Here is a 17483-nt window from a genome sequence, read left to right as displayed (position 1 = left end):
TGTTGGGCCATATGTAAGAGTATTTAGACATATAAGAAGCTGCCAAACTGTCTTGTAAAAGTGGCTGTATTGTTTTGCATTCCCACCAGCAGTGAATGAGATTAGGTCTCTGACTTAATGAGCCTGTGCCTCTTGCCTGAACTTCACAATCCTTCTTGGTCTTCTTCTTCTTTAGCTAGGACAGGGTGGCTAGAGTGGGCTGGAGTTACATATCTCCCTTCTTCCCTGTGGAAGGCTTGAGCCTGCTGGAAATGGGTATTTCTTTTCCCTCAGGTCAGTTAGGCTCTGGTAAAACCCTAGCAGGTTAGGCTCTATTAAAATAGTTTTCCCTGAGGATTGGAACATTTTAAAATAATTCCTTTTCCCCTCCCCCTTATAGAAACTCAACTTTTTTTTTTTTTTTCTTTCTGGATATTCACTGTGAGAATCTGGTTGAGCTTCTGGAGGTAAAACTCATAAAAGTTTGGGGGAACTCTCATTGACTGGGTCCCCCTGGGTCTCCCTGTTGCTTCTCAGAGTTGTCTACACTGAGCCTCTGGCATCTGTCAATTATAATTCAGGTTCTCCTACCCCACTTTTGCTCTCATGGAGGTTTCTGCTTGTGGGTTTTTGCTCTGTTATGGTTTTCTGTATTCACCTGTCTCTCTCTCCAATTTTGGGGGCAAACGTTTGCCCTGTAACCTCACTTCTCCTATGGCTCTTGCAGGATTGTTGATTTTTCAGTTTGTTCAGTATTTTACTTGTTTTATATTGGAGTTGTTGACATCTAAGCTCTTTACATGTTGGACCAGAAACCAGAAGTCCACAAATACTTACCAGCCTGTGATGAGATAAACACCAAAAAGAAAAGAAAGCGTTTAGAAACCTGAATAGTTATTTGAAATTGCTGTGATATCCAAATACACAATTTTATATTTTATAAAAATATTGGTCTGCAGAAGATTAGAAAATAGGATCGAAACAAAATGGCAATAAGCAGTTGGCCCTTTACTCCAGACAAGTGGAGAAGCATAGGAGTGGGAGGCAGTCAAGAAAACAGTGATTGGGATGGGAATTATACCACTTTTGCAGTTGTCTAGAAGGTGCTCTGAGATCCCTGGGGAAGAAGATCAAACTGGAGTACAAAGAAAAGGGTGGTTAGGGCTTTTCAGAGTGGATGTGATGGGGAGGAAACAGCAGCCTCTGGGAGGGCAAAGATTGCTTCCACCCCCCACCTACCTTACCCGAGCTGTCGGAGTGATCTTCCTAACACAGAGATCAGACCATGTCACCCCCTTGCCTAAATGCTTTGCAGACACCAACTTCTCAGCCCCATTCACAAGGCTGCTTACCACCTGACCAGAGGACCCGTCTGGCATCATTTCTACCACTCCAGCCCGTGCACCCTTCTCTCCAGAGGCTGGTTTTCCTAGACTACATCACAGCGTACACTACCATTTCCATCATACACCTCCATCGTCGCAGGCAACAACTGTGCATCTGTGGCCTCTTCTGTTTGGAAGGCCTTCCTTCCACTCACTCTTTTCTGGTGAAATCCCATATATCCTTTAACATCATCCTCTGGGGGATTTTCCTGCATTTGATGTCAAATGTACAGATGAAGGAGACCCAGGAGCTCAGTCAGTTTTAAGTGTGGAGCTAGAAGGGAAACTTTCAGATTCAGCCACACTTCTGATAACCTCATGTCCTTGTGTCTTCATTGGGTATCTCACAACTGGAAAGAGGGATGTGTTTCAGGCCATTAGGTAGGAGCAATTACTACATGACCCTGAAACCAGCATCTGGATGCCTCAGGGCTGCGGGAGACCAGAGAAGAGGCACTCAAGGTCAGGGGTGGGGAACTAACTTTCCAGGATGGAGGCAGCTCCCTGGGGTTCCCATCGTCCTCACAGAGAGAGCCTCTAAAGCAGGACTTGGCAAAGTTTTTCTCGAAGGAGCCAGATAATGGATATTTTTGGCTTTGTGGGCTAGACAATGTCTGTTGCAACTATTTTGTCACTGCAACGCAAAAGCAGCCATAGACAAGTGGGTGTGGCTGAGTTCCAATGACACTTTTACAAAAGTGTTCCAATAACATTTATGAAAACAGGCTGCAGGCTGGATTTAGCCCATGGGCTACAGTTTGCCAAACGCTGCTCAAAGGAAGGAAAATGTCCTCTTTCTTTTGCCCTGTCTCTAAATAGCCTTTTGAGGCCTCACTAAGTTTACCTTTATAGTTTCTAAATTCCTGAATTTTTTCCCTTCAGAATAGCATAAACAATGAGTAATCCGCCCCCACTTGCCAATCAACTGCAGCGGCCTGAAATGTCCTTTATTGGTGAAGTGAAAGATGCAATGGCATACACTGAACATGTGTAATTGTTTGTAAAATTAATCCTTAACCCAGGTGTCTTAAAGAGACAGACACATGAGATGCTTACTGTGAATGATACGAGAGCTAAAACGTTACCATAAAGTGATTTGGTAATATCTTTGGTGCTCTGCCTGTGTTTTGCTGGGCCGTGTGGAATTTGGACCTGGAAAGTAGGGTTGAGCTTTTCATAAACTGGGTAAGGCTAGAGGGGGGATACCCATGTCCATGACCTAGCATACTGTCTAGAATTCTCGGTCTATGGGAAAAACTGCACAGCTTACTGATATCCTGTCTTTGGAATAATAAAATAGACAGGTATAGCAATGCATCAGTTAAGCCAGTAGACATTAAAGGCAAGTACACCTGCCTCAAATGGCTCAAACGGCCATAAACTCTATAAAATACTCAAACCAAATAGCCATGTAAATTAAAACCGAAAACAGTGGGGTTATTAAAACCCTGACATCATTAGCCTCAGGGAAGCGAGTAGAGGAGGCTTGCTAATGGTATGATGGTCTTTGTTGCTACACTCTGTTCTCAAGAGGCTCCATAGAGTTCACCCTGCTACCCTATCTCCCCAAAGCCACAGATCAGGGCATCTTTTGTCTCCTGACTGAAGAGATGACCTAGTAGCAAGGCTTGTACCAGGGAAGCCATGAAGGGAAACTCTGGCCTTGTCTTCATCATCTCCTGTTCCTGTTTGGAGAAGGGCGTGCTGCAGTCCATGGGGTTGCAAAGAGTCAGACACAACTTAGCGAATGAACAACAACAATAGATTAGCCACAGTCTCCTACTCTGAGACTGGGACATTCTTCCCCCAGTAGGTTTTGCCTCCAGATGCAGTCAGAATCAACGTGTGCTTTACAGCCTGCAGTGGAGTGGTCTCCTTTACAGTCTCCAACTCTTTCCCTTTGCATATGTCTTAGAGGTCTAAACACCTCCAAGAAAAGTTGATGATACTCCCAATATCTCTCTGCTTTTATTTATGTGTCAGCCAGACCACTTGTAAATTATATTTCAGATAAACAGTGATCTGTTGAGCACCTAATAGGTCATTATGATGTGAAATAAATGAGTGGTGTAGAATATTACTAGACCCTTACCCAGATGCATAGCCTAGATTCATTTTCCTACAGCCTCTTCTCATGAACACAATGTGTGATTATTTAGATTTCATCCAAAGGGTACAAATGAGCAATTTCTTCTCTCTTTTCTCCCCATTTATCTTAGGACATTTTTGTTTTTCATTTTGAACAGCCATGGTGAATATATTTATAGTCAGCGTTGAAGAAGGCTCATTTTAGTTTATTCTAATGTTATGTACTTTAGTGCTTGAATTATTTACTGTGGGTTTGGTTATTGACCTATTTTATTTGTCATTTTATGACATACATATTTTCAGTGGAGACACTTAGGCTAAGCTATATTCATTTATACCGCAGTACATTAACCATAAAACTATCTAACTGCAGTAAAAACCACGATAATCTGGAACCCTCGGGGAGTGGGCTATTCAAGATAGCCAAGTTTGAAGAATGGACATTAACTATTTGTGATGGAAACCTTTTAAAAATGGATCATACCTTTCCCTCTTATGTTGACAACGAGATATCAAGTCCGCGAACTTGGATAATTACTCCTGGTTTTCAGTTGGAATTGCACTGCATCACTCAGCTTTCATTAAAGGACGTGGTGGTTCCGTTCTGTTCTTCGTTTTTGTAGCTGTTTGTTTCTAATTCTCACGGGCATTTCTGAAACCAGCCTTCTTTCTCCAACGGCTGTCAGCTGTGTCTCTCGCTGCCGCCACCCGCGCCCCCACCCCACACCCCCACCCCCGCCAGCCTTCCCTCTGCCTTTCAGTTTGCTGCATTTATGCTTCTGTGGGCTTGAAAACTAGGCGATGAAACTCACGAGCATATGCGGGGATTGCCTGAGAAAGGACTTCCCAGAACCCATTAACAGGCCAGATGCTGCAGTTGGGTATTGACTTGCCACCAACCCTTATCTCCCTGAAAACTCTTAGTTATTAATGTGTTGGTTGTCCTTGTTCTAGTCAGTGAGAGCTGCTGTAATCCTCCCCTCAACACGCTTCTCTGCTTAGCAAAGCTCTGCAACCAGAAGCTGATTCCAGCCAGGCTAGAGGAGCTCTGGGCCTTGTGTCTGGGAAACAAAGCAGTTAGTTGAATATTCCTTAGAAACGCAAATCAGATTTAAAGCAGGCCTCATCGTATATTCATAGTTTATTCAATGATGCCTACATCATGATACTATCCTGCAAATTCTGCTTCTCTTCTTTATCCTATTGCTTCTTTTTCCTTTTTTTAAAAAAATAAAATGCTGAACATATGATCTTTTAGCTTGTAACTTATTGGGACTAAAGTTAACACATCTAAAAAATGCTTTTCTAAAAAAAACATATTGTCAAAACTGCAGAGCTGGGGCTTCCCTGGGGGTTGGTCCAGTGGTTAAGAACCTGCCTTGCAATGCAAGGGACACTGGTTGGGCCCCTGGTCTGGGAAGATCCCACCTGCCATGGAGCAGCTAAGCATGGGCACCGCAACTACCGAGCCCACGTGCTGCAACCACTGAAGGCCGCACAGCTAGAGTCTGTGCTTCTCCAGCGAGAGAAGCAATCACAACGAGAAGCCCGCACAATCGCAGTGAGGAGCAGCACCCACTCTCCCCAACTAGAGAAATCCCACGTGCAGCAACGAAGACCCGCCACATCCCAAAGAAATAAATACGTCTTAAAAGAAACTGCAGAGCCCTTAATGATTCTAATTTTTGATGCACACTATTATGGAGCTACTGCATATATTTTTACAATAGTTTCTTTGCACAGAAACAAATGAAAAATGCTTTGTTAAAGATGCTGTCAGGTGAATATTAGACAAGAAACTTGGTTGTCCAGCATTTCTGTGGTGCTTAGCAGCATCTCCAGCGTTTCACTGTGCTTCCTCGTTGGACCCTGAGAACAGCCCAGGGGTTACACTGTCCCCCATGTCAGAGCTAGTAGACCAGAAGTGCAGAGGTGTCCAGCGACATGTCCAAGGTCTGTTTAGCATTCTTGAGACTGAGCCCGGGAGCTCTGCCTCCCAGACCTGTGGGTTTGCCCCGTGAGATCCCAAGTTATCGTACTGATGAGTAAGAGCTGAAACCTCTTAGTTTACAGTGTGCAGACATGTTAGTTGTCACCGTGCAGCGCGGGCTGCCCACCGCTCCAAGAATGTGAAATGTCAGAGCTTCTACCATGAGAGGAGAACCTGAGCGGTGTGTGATCCTGAGGGAGAAGTCTGTCTTCTTCAACTAGCTGTCCCCCTGCTGCTGCTGGAGCAGGAGATCCGAGGATCGACTGGTCAGTCATGTACAGTAATCTGGGGACCCCAGATCTAAATAGAGTGGCCTTAGTTATTAGCCCACTTAGGCTTCAAGGAGTGACTGGTTAGTTGTGTACAGGAATTTGGGGACCCTACAACTAAATATAGTGGCATTCGTTGTTACTGAAGATAACTGTCCAGTGTTTTTAAAGAACTAAATACTGTCTTGTTCAGTGGTGTTTTGGCCTCAAAACATCACTAAAGTAGTGGTCAGTTAATGAAATTATTATCTTTCAATATTAGGTGCCTAAGGTGTTTTGGAATATATTCTGATCCATTTCTTAATACAAACAATCATATCTGTGCCACTTGTATCCAAATCAAAAGTTTCCCTTATTTTTTACTTTCAAATTTCAAAATATAACTGTTTCAGAGCTGGAAAAAAATAAGTCTTTGACAAGAATAATTTGCGTAACTGGATTTAATTTGTCATTTGCAAACTCTATTGTGCTTTAAGAATTGTTAATGATAGGTTATGGTAAACCAATGATTTTGAAGGTCTATTAAGATGTTACATTCCAAATAGAACAATATTTAAATAAACCTTTCACAAATTTGTATTTTTGTCTTCATTTGTGTGTGTGTGTGTGTGTGTGTGTGTATATTTGCTGATGGAGTATAGAATGCTTCCTGAGAAGTCAACCTAATCCCCAAATTCTAAAATGTTCTCATTATCCAGCTTAGTTTTTTAAAAATCAGAAATTCAGGCTGATGTATTTATATTCACAGACTGGTGCTATCAAGTTAATCCTATAATTAAAATTCACTTCCCAAAGATGTTACTAACATCCTAGAAATAATAAAGATTTAAATCCTAAAAATTGGTATGGAAATGATTCAATTTTCTCTAATTTTTTTCCTCCTCTCCCAGAGTGATTCATTTCACTTTCTGTGTCTTCCTCCATGAACCATAATGCTTTTGCGGAGATCCCTAATTCAGTGAAACCTGTTTAGGGGATCATCTCCGTTAGAAAGACAGCTGCCGAAAAGGCATTCACTTTCTGAGCATGGATTTTAGATTACGGCCAATCAAGACTCAGAGCTGGAGGAACACCTGTCAGAGACGTTTTTCTACAAGAAGATGGTCTCTTTAATCAGGTTTCATTGCACTTCAGAAAAAGATTCATTTTAAAATGTGGGTAAAACGGCATCTGCTTTTATGATTCATCCTCACCATCCTTTTAAAGCTGAAAAACCAATTTAGAGTTTATTTACGACACCATTCTATGGCAGAAGGAGAAACTTCAACAAAGTGTTTAACGAGGAAGGACTTTCCCAGATGTTAGACTTGTAACTTGTGAAGAAATCTAAAAATCTAGTTTTGAACTTTTCTCCTGTGAATGTAATTAACGATAGGAATTCTTCAGGGCCAACTTTTATAAATGTTTAAGGTGAATTGGGAAAATATCCTTCCTGAAAGCTGGGAAACTGTCCTGTGTTGAAATTTGTTGCATTTATCTGTGAACAATGCAAAATATTATTGATATTGACTGGTGTTTAGAGGAATGACACTCAGCTTTCAACTCTGCTCTAATTAGAGGCACAGTTAAGTATATAAAACACAGGTACCTTCTAACATCTGCAGACTATATTGAGCATAACTATTAAAAGACAAACTTCATTTTGCGAACTGTAATTTAATGGTATAACTGTGCAGACCGGGATATCGGTTAATTTTCAAAACATTTTATTCTACACCAATTAGCTTGGGTCCTAGAGGGCAAAATGACAAGAGGTTACTCGTTCACTATGTATTTAATTAATTGAAAAATGCTCAAATTGCTTTTACAGTTGTTATTAAAAAGTAGAATCAGTGTTGCCAGTGCTCAACCATAATTGGAACCCCAGGGAATTAAATATTTAGCATTAGTAATGTAACAGCACTTAGGACACAAATTTCTATTTTCGTAATGAAAGCTATACACTGTGAGTGCAAGCGGCTGAAACGACAGCTGTGACAAGTGAAACGGCCTGGGATATTTCAATAAGACACCTCATTGGACAGCAAGTCTTACCACATTACTCGTTTGTAAGAGATCTGCAAGTTTAATTCCCAATAGAAACCCGTTACCCAACTATTTAGATTTCTAATTGCATGCAGGATGAACAGTTGGGCAAATGTCTTGGCTGTAAGTGGCTGAAATGTATAGTGCTTTCTAAATAATCCTATATAAGTTCATGCCTTTGTCAGTTTAAAAATAGCAGGACTGTCAGGGAATAAAGATCTTGTTTGTTTTAAGTTTAATTACATTTTAAGCATAAATGCTTTCAGTGTTACAATGAGAAAAGTTGGATATTAGACTCTAATGAGCTACAGTGGTAGACGGCTAGAGACCCTAAGGGATTCCCTCCGTAAATTAACTGGATAAAAGTACTTGGTTAGGATATAGTTGATGGCTGAGCTGTTCTTGAAACCCAGTTATAGAGCTGTCTCTCACTCCTGTTTTCATTCTAAACAGGCCCTGTAGAGACTTCAACGGCCGCCTGTTACAACCGTTCAACTTGTCAAAATGTATTATATTACTCCACTAATAAATAGTATTAAAGGGTATTTGACTTCATTTCTCCTTTTCAGAGGGGATCAGGTTGATAAACACAACTGGCTTAGGTCGGTCTCATTTTAATTTGTTTATGTCATCTAAGTAATATTGAAGGTCCCTGGTTTGAATTTGGCAAACATTATTTTCCTGGGGATGTAAAACTTACAAAATATTATGGACAATGGAAACAATTAATGGAGACTATTTATTATAGAATCCCTGTCCGTGAAAGATGTATGACTTTGACATGTTTAGCCCATGTTCAAAGTATTTGAAAAACCATAGCTAAACTGACATTCTTTGAAGCATAACTCGCCTAATTCCTTTGCCAATCACATTCTGTCTTTTCTTGAAAAAAAAAAGAAAAAGTTGCAAGAATTTTGGTTTCACCATCTTCTTTTGCTTACCATTGTCTGAGACAGTTGTTTTCAAGAATTTATTCTAACTGATCATGATTTCTATTTACTTTTTGTAATGTTTAGATGTAAAGGTTTTTTTTTTTTTTAAAGAGAGAGAAAAGAAAAATGTAGATATGTATTTGATAAACTCTCCCTTTCACCCTCTCCCCTAGTCTTCCCTCTCTCACTGGTGATCACCTTTGCTAACAGTTTGATAACATATCAAGCATCCATAATATTTTCCATAATATTATACATGTGCACAAACAGATGTTATTTATACAAATTACATATAGCGTATTTATTTAAAGAACATACTTTTTTTTCCCCACTTAATCATCACGGATACTTTCCTATAATGGTGCCCAAATCTTCCTTATTCTTTTTCCTAGCTAATTGCCATTCCATATTTTAGAGGCATAAGATTCGCTTAGCTATTGCCTGTTGATGTAATTTGAAGTGACCTCTCGTTTTTCACTATGGCAGATAGTGTGGCAGTGAACTTCCGAGTGTGCCTGAGTGTATGCGTGTATATGTGTGTCTGCAGCAGATGTGTGTACATCTTTGAGCAGATGTCATAAAACGATATTGAACTAGCATTTATTGCATGATTACTCTGCGCCAGGCACTATTCAAAGCTCTTTACATATATTATGCCGTTGCATCATTACAATAAAAAGCTAAGATGTATTGTAATCTCCATCTTACATATAGGAAAGCTGAGGCACAAGAGAGGTTAAGTTGCTTGCCAACGGCCACAGGCAAGTAATAGCAGAGCCTGGGGTCAAACCCAGGAGGTCTGGCACACCAGTCTGAGTTCTTAACCGAACCAGTGTGCCTGCAGAAATGCTTTGTTTTTCCTTCAGAAATGCTTTGTTTTTCCTTCTAATTTACCTCTACTTAGTAGTGAGTTTGAATGTGGTTTCATATGTTTATTGCCATTACATTTCTTCTTCTGAGAAGTGGGCTGTTTCTGTCTTTGCTCATTTTTCTCTAGTGGTGTCTTCTTAGCAAATTACAACAGATCTTAATTGTTAATGGCTGTTGGCTCTTAGTTATACTTCGTCAAATATTTTTTCTAAGCCGATTGCTTATATTTTTACCTTGGTTTATTTTAATATTACAAGTTTTGCTTTATGGATTGAGGTATAAGGAAGTTTTTCACCACCCACAAGATTACAGCTATGTTTTCCCCTACTACTTTTAATTTTTTAACAGTTTTGATCTTCCACTCAAGTGGGATTTATTTGGGTGTGCAGTGTGAGATAAAGAGCAAACCTTTTACTTCTAGTAACACCCACAGGTTCCTTTTGTAAGCTGTCCATTTTTCTCTCTATGGTTTGAAAGATAACCACTGTTTAATACTATATTCTGCCTATATATGTCTCTGGATTGCCAATTCTCTGGAATATTTCACTTGTCCAGTCCTACAGCATCACACTTTTTACCATTATAACACAAAAGTGAGTTTAAAATCTTATAATTAAAAAATAATCTCTATCAAACACTCTCATATTATAAAAATAATATATATTATAAATATATATATAATACAAACATATATACATAAAAATTTTTAAGATATTTTAATGACATACATTCGCTTTTTCAGATAAACATTTGTGTCAGTGTAAAATTTCATTTAGAAATTCCTTTGGGATTTCAGTTGGGAATAGATTGAATTTATAGCACGATTTAGGGGAAGGGATGAATCTTTCTAATCCTCACTCCTTATGATATCTCAGAATAACACCTCATAAATATCTGTTGAATGAATGAATATGTGCTTTGTTTTGGTTTTAGAGAAAAGGAGAGGGGGTAAATACTTGTTTTTTTTCTAGATAGCTTAAAAATTCTTAAAATGATCTACTTCATTAGATTTTAAATTTATCATTGTGAAGTTCTATTATACATAGTATTTTCACCTAAAACATCTTCCCCATATTTCTAACTATGTACACTTTCTTAATCCAAATGTAGTTTACTTTGCTTTCTCCACTTTTCATCTTTGTCAGACAACAGTTTTACTTTATTGGTCTATGTATATAAAAAATTTGATATTATTGATATGCTCTTTTTCACTTGTTTTTCTTTCATCTTAATTCTTCCTTTTACTTGTTTTAGTTTATATGATTGACTTTTTCCTGGGTCTTTTGGCTGAATGTAGAGTGTGTTTATTTTTTCCTCTCTCTTTGTTTTTAATACATACTTTTAGGCTATAAATTTTCCTTTGGGTTTTGCTTTGACTGTGTCCAGTAGTTTATACATATATTGCTTTCATTGTCTTTCTTAACTGAATAGCCTATAATTTTACACTTTTATTATTTTTTAACCAAAGATTTGTTTTGAAATAGCATTAAAAAATAAATGGTTATAGCAGTATTTTGGAGGGGCATAGGTAAAGAGGAGAGAGCTATCCATATATTGTTTATTTTAGGTTACTTTTTTTTCATAATAGCTTGAGAATAAAGCCTGTATCATTTGCCCTTTGGGTCGTATGTTGAGATTTCCTTTGTAGTTAACTTTTGTAAACATTCTGCATATTTAAAGAAAAATGCCTTCTCTCTATAGGAAAAGTATCTTTAAGTTTACTTATTAAATCAACTTTGTTAATTATGCTTTTCAAATACTCTACATTCTTATTTTCCACGTATCTTAACCTGTCAGTGCCCTAGAGCTTGTAGTTTTAAAACTTCTCCTGTATCTCCAATAATGTGTTTATATATTTTGAGGCTGTGTTGTTTCATAAAGATTTGTTTGTACTGTATCTTCATGGTGGATTGTGTATTTAATTGATACAAAATTTCTGTCTTTGTTCCCTTAGATTACTAAAGGAAATCTTTTCCCCAGTGTGGTGCTCCTTGTTTATTTTATTTTTTGAGTCTGGAGTTATTTCTCATTTTTCTTGCTTCTCCCTCAGCTCCAGACCTCAACAGTGAGCCTTCTCTAGGCACACTTCTCCCTCCATTTGGTGAGCAATTCTCAGTAGCACACCCTGCTGCTGTAACCCACTGTACCTGTGAGTGAGGGTGAGTGAGTGTGGGGAAAGGCTGGCACTAGAGTAGGCCAAGGGAGACCCAGGGGGTGCAAAATTGAGGTGATCACGGTCAGTGACTTCAAAGTCAGGCAGACCTCGCAGGATGCTGAGAGTGTGTGCTTTCCTGAATTTTGCACTCTAGGGCCTCACCTGCCTCCCCGGAGTCCTTGTCCTGCTAACAGAATCTGTTGTTCTCCAGGTGGGCCTTTCAGTGATATTGAGAGACTGCCCGTCACTCACTCTGGGTCTTTCAAACCTGTCATCTCTGAGTTTGCTCCATTGAGAGGGACGACTTCATTTCCATAGTAGTTATTCCTATACCTCTTTACAGTGTGATTTGCTCTGGAATTTCTGTTAATCTATTCCGGTCTTCTTAATTCTTATTTTCATCAGGGTGACAATGATGAATTAGGTGACAGTGAGCTAACACTAAAAGAAAACAGGAGGTCTTCACCTTGCTCTTCTTCACTTCATTCTACTCCTCAGGGATAACCCTTGAGAAATCTCTAGCTGTTTCTTCCATTATTTGCCTTCACATTTCTAAATCATATGATTTCTGCTTTGCTTATCAGTTAAAGGAGTGCTTTAGTGACTTCCACTCGTGACATGAATATATGGTTTTGGTAGTTTACCATTCCTATTGCTCTAAAACTTTATTCTCCCAACATAATTTTTGGTTAAATTTGCTTTTTTACTGCTGGGCAAAATAGTGTAACTAAACTTCCCTAATCATTTACACTTTTTTCCCTTGATGCTAATAATGGACTTGTTTCCATATTTGATTAATTTCCATTTGCTCCATCCATTATTCACTATCAGCAGTTTCTAAACAGTTAGATCTACCAGATAATAATTTATCAATTCTCTTTTGGTTATTTGGTTTTTCTTTTCTAGGGAACCCTCTCTGGAAATTTTCTTTCCCTCCTTCTCCGGTTTGCATTGATTGCTTTCTTGCTTTGCCACCTGGTTGTCATCCTGAAACTTATATTTCTGCTGTCCTGTGTTAGAGTCTGTGTTTTCTTGCTGTATGTCTTCTTCCTTCTTGCTCCTCATTTTCATGGAGCAGATCCTTTCACAGCTTTCTACAGAAGTATGGAAGGAAGTAAAATATTTTCATGTGAAAATGTCTTTACTGGAGGTGTAACACTTTTCTAAGAGCTCTATCTTATACCCTGATTGCTCTTGTTCTTTAACTGCATATTCTTGTCTCATTGATACAATACCTTCTCTTATTTTTCTGAGGTTGTTAATAACTTGATTTTCAGCACTATTTCCTTTGGTGCTCCACATGGTCTCAGCTTCCTCCAGATCCCATTTTTTGATATGTGTAGGTCTTTTTCGTTCTGTTGGAGGATCTCCTCAAATGTCTTTGTGGTCATTAACTGTAATATTTAAGAGAAAGGTACTCAAAAGCTGATGGGAAGCTGTGTGTACCTTTGTGAAGCTTTTTGGTGAATGAATTGGAGGATCAAGGGGCAAGCCATTCTTGACTCTGAGGAACACTTGAACTTCTTGAAAGTCTCCCTTTCTTTAGACTTGGGTCTTGAGAGGTGAACCTACCAATCTCCTCTTTGGGAGGTCTGATTTAGTGGCTGACTTGGGCTTCCCTGATGGCTCAGTGGGTAAAGAATCTGCCTGCAGTACAGGAGATATAGGAGACTGGGCTTCGCTCTCTGGGTCAAGAGGATCCCCTGGAGAAGGGAATGGCTACCCACTCCAGTATTCTTGCCTGAAGAATTCCACAGACAGAGGAGCTTGGCAGGTCACAGTCCATGGGGTCACTGAGAGTCGGACACAACTGAACGACTGACATTTTCACACTTTCTGGAAGCAAGGAGGAGGAAGGCCCCAGGGAGTATGCTTTAAAAAGTATGTGGCTTTTTTAAGCCCCGTGTCTTGAACAGCTCTTCTCTCTGCATGGAATCTCTGAGGCTGGACCCTTTAATTTAATGTCTCCTGCCCCTGACTGTTGCCAGGATACATAGGAGAGGAGAGAAGATCTGGGAGTCTTACTGCTGTGCACAGAATTTGAGCCTATCTCCACCTTAACCCTCAGCCCCCACACTCCACCATACCTGTTTCCTCCCATTCCTGAGCCTTTAGGTGCCATCGGCTTCATTCGCAGTTTTGCTCCCCTTTGCAGAATTTAGATTCTAGTTTCCTTTTCTCTTTAAAGCCAGCTTATCACTTCTCCACACTCTCTGCTTTCGAAATTGTTTTGATGTCTTTGAAGATGATTTTGGTATCTTTCGTGCAGTCATGTCTTCCTTCTTTTCTCCTTACATACTTGCGTCCTCTTTGCCTGGAATGGAACCCTTATCTCTTCCTTCAGGTCTCAGCTTTACTGTCACCTCATCAGAGACCCCTCTTGGGGGTGTCTCCATTTTCTCCCTCTTGTATTGTCTTTTGGCCTCTCTAGGCTGAAAGCTCTATCTTTTATCACTCTTAACGCAAATCCTGGCACCTGCATGATACATATTTGCTGAGTAAATAAACACAGCAGAGATAGGTTGTTCTAGACTGCAGGAAGTACACCGTTTTCCTTCTGCCTGGCCTGGAGGAAGCTGCCATCAGAGGCACCCATGTTGCCTTTCAAGTGCCAGATCTGGGACCACATACTGCTTTACGAAGGAGTGAAGCTGGATCCATGCGGAGAGGAAGATTATGTCTGCTCCTCACTCTCTCACATCTGTGTTCCAGCTGTGATGACTTAAGCTCTGTCCTTTCTGGAGAAGAGTGTGTAGATCAGTGATCTGGGGTTGGGAGTTGATTCATCATGTTAATAATGAGAGCTCACATTTATTGAGCCCTTCCTACGTGCTGGGCACCATACTGCATGTGCAACATTTTGATGTCGTCTGGTCACTAAGTCGTGTCCGACTCTTTTGTGACCCCATGGACTGTAGCCCGCCAGGCTCCTTTGTCCCTGGGATTTCCCAGGCAAGAATACTGGAGTGGGTTGCCATTTCCTTATATAAGATCTCATTTAATTCCCACCAGGGGGTAAATTATCTCTGTTATTCCTGTTTGTATAAATGAAGAAACTGTGACTCAGGGAAGATGAATTGCTTGCTCCAGTCCATGGGATTCATGAATGAGGGAAGTGGGACTTGGACCTGGCTTTGTCTGATGCCAAAGCTCCTTCAGTTGGTGTCATCGTGTTCTACCGGTTTCTGTGATGTTTTCCTCCCTCTACACTTAAGCATCACAGAATCACTGGCTGGAGTCATGACATCTTAGAGGAAGAAAAGATCACATTTGGTGAATGTGATCTTCTTAGAGGAAGAAAAGATCCCAAAGGTCATCTATTTGGTCTAGCTCCCGTTGGCACTGAGGAGAAAACGTATGCCTGACACTTCTGCTCACCCATCATTTGCAGGGTGAGCACTGCATTTAGCACTGATGCCTCATAGGAAATAGCAGGACCAGACTCTGTAGCTCACCAAGGCACCTACAGAAGGGCACAAAAGTGGGCCCCAGATCGTTTTGGGCAAGTGCACACAGCCCTCTGTCCACAGGGTAAAGGAAGCTATAGTCTGATGTAACTTAAGTAAATACAGTGCTTAGCCTGAGAAGGGCACCTTGGGAACCTACTCTGACATCGCCTTTCTTCTGACTTATAATTAACATAAAACACCTATTAGTCAGTTTTCCAAAACCCTTGTGCCACCTCAGGCTTTATATGTTAAACACAACACTCTCGCAGCCCAAGACTGCAGACTCAAAGGGCAATGTGCGAAAAAAAGCACAGCAGGATATGTTCCAAGATTCACCCAACAGTACAAATTTTGGACTAAAATGACAGGCTATTTCTCTCCACTCTTCCTCCCCAAGTTTACCTACTCCCAGGGTTCCCTAGGTTTGCAAAGATTTGAGGGTAAGGGGATTACCACTGAAGCAAGTAGGTTTCACATTCTGATGGTGTTTTTGTAGCTGCCACATGTGGCCCCGTGTTAAGTAGCTGAACATTTCTGTTTGCTGGCAGCCAAAGTCAGCCCTCACCTCCTAGGGAGCTCCTTCTGACTTCAAAAAGCATTCCACAGGGTTGTAGAGAACAGGGAGTGGGGGAGAAGGTTACCACTTATGCTGCCTGAATTCAAGTTCCATCTTTGTGCTTCCTGGTTATTAAAGCCTCTCAGGAGACAATGAAAGGGCAGAGGATTTACAGGGGTTTCTTCAGATAAGGTGCTAGAAACCCCGATATTTGAATGAGAGATTGCATTCTTTTAGAAGCAACTTTTTATTGTTTTTTTTTTTTTTTTTTTTTTTAAAGCATAACTAAATCTTCAATTGGGAAGGTTCCTATCACAGATGTGCGAAGTATACTGAATCAGTTAAGGGATCCCTCGCTATCCATGAAAGCTCATGTTTTTGCATCTCTCAGGAAAAAAAGCAGTCATTTAGAATGTTTTCCACAGTATGGCAATTCTACTGGTGGCAAGTGAAGCCAGCCTATGGAGGCACTGCTTCCAGAATGGCATAAGAAATGTGTCATTTACAAACTGTCACTGTGCATAGCTGGAGAGTATAAATGAAGCTAGAATAAATATAAGCTGGACACCCCCTGACTGGAGTCATCTCTTTGTTTGTTTGTTGATGTTTTACTTTATAGTGACTTCTGACAATTTAGCTACCAACAGATTGTCATGAAAAGAATATCTCTCTTTCTCTCTGAAAAGTATTATTCTTTTAAAAAGTTATTAACTAATTTACTATCGGGATTAAGCACAATGAGTTTCCAAATTATGGCATCATCTTAACAGCAGTCTGCCTGCAGAATTTTTGAAAAAAATTTATTTTTGCCTGTTGGTATTTCTTAAAGTTGAAAAAGCCTTTAAAGTCTTCTAGATTGCTTTCGCCATTGAAGATAAACCAACATAATTCTTATTTTGTTCTACTTCATATTTTGAGTGAAATTTTAAAGTAATGTAATAATTCTTTTTTAATTTACAAACTTTGGGCAGAATCCTTAACACAGTACAATAAGTTGCTTCATGAGCCAGCTTCCTTCAACAGATTTAATAGAGATGTGAGCATACTTTGTTCTATCAAATGAAGGTAAAAGGCTGATTTTTATTTTGAAATGTAGCCAGTCAACAGATACTTATTGCACATCCCTGTGCATAAGGAATTGTGTGAGATGCCATAGGCATCACATGTTTGGGATGCAATGACTAACTTAGAACATCAAGCATCTTCTCTTATCCTTCTGCAGTGATATGTATTGAGTGTGGACTACACATCTGTTGTGATGATCTTGGGGAGAAAGGGGGCCGGGTTCTCTCAGCAGCACCTGCCCTTTGGTGCTGAACCTGACTATAGTCAGTCTCCCTGTCCCTCTGGGCTTCTGTCTCTTTCCTCCCCCTAACTCACAGGGCAGACTATAGTTGGAGTGGAGCTGGAGGTTTCTCTGCGTGAAGCTAATTGGCCCATTTGGGGCTGAAACCCAGATTCTTAGACCTCTTAGCACCTTACTTTAGACAGCTGGGCTTGGTGCTTTGGATGCAAATGCTAATTGTTAATCATTAGGAATAACTTTCTCCATTGAGGAGACGGGGTTGGCTAGCTACTGTATCAGCCTTGACTCACGCTTACAGTGGGAGTTTCGGTCCTCTGTGTAGAAACAAGTGAGGTTCAGGCGTGGGGCCGATATGTCCCCTCTCACATTCCAGGGGACAGTTCAGTGGGTGACACATCCCACGACCTGGCCTCCTCCATGATAACATGCAATCACAAGGAGTTAACTTAAACAGTAACTAGCTAGAGATTGATGCAAAT

This window comes from Capra hircus, chromosome 18 (genome assembly GCF_001704415.2).
Source record: "Capra hircus breed San Clemente chromosome 18, ASM170441v1, whole genome shotgun sequence".
Lineage (NCBI taxonomy): Eukaryota > Metazoa > Chordata > Mammalia > Artiodactyla > Bovidae > Capra > Capra hircus.
This window is presented reverse-complemented; position numbering follows the sequence as displayed.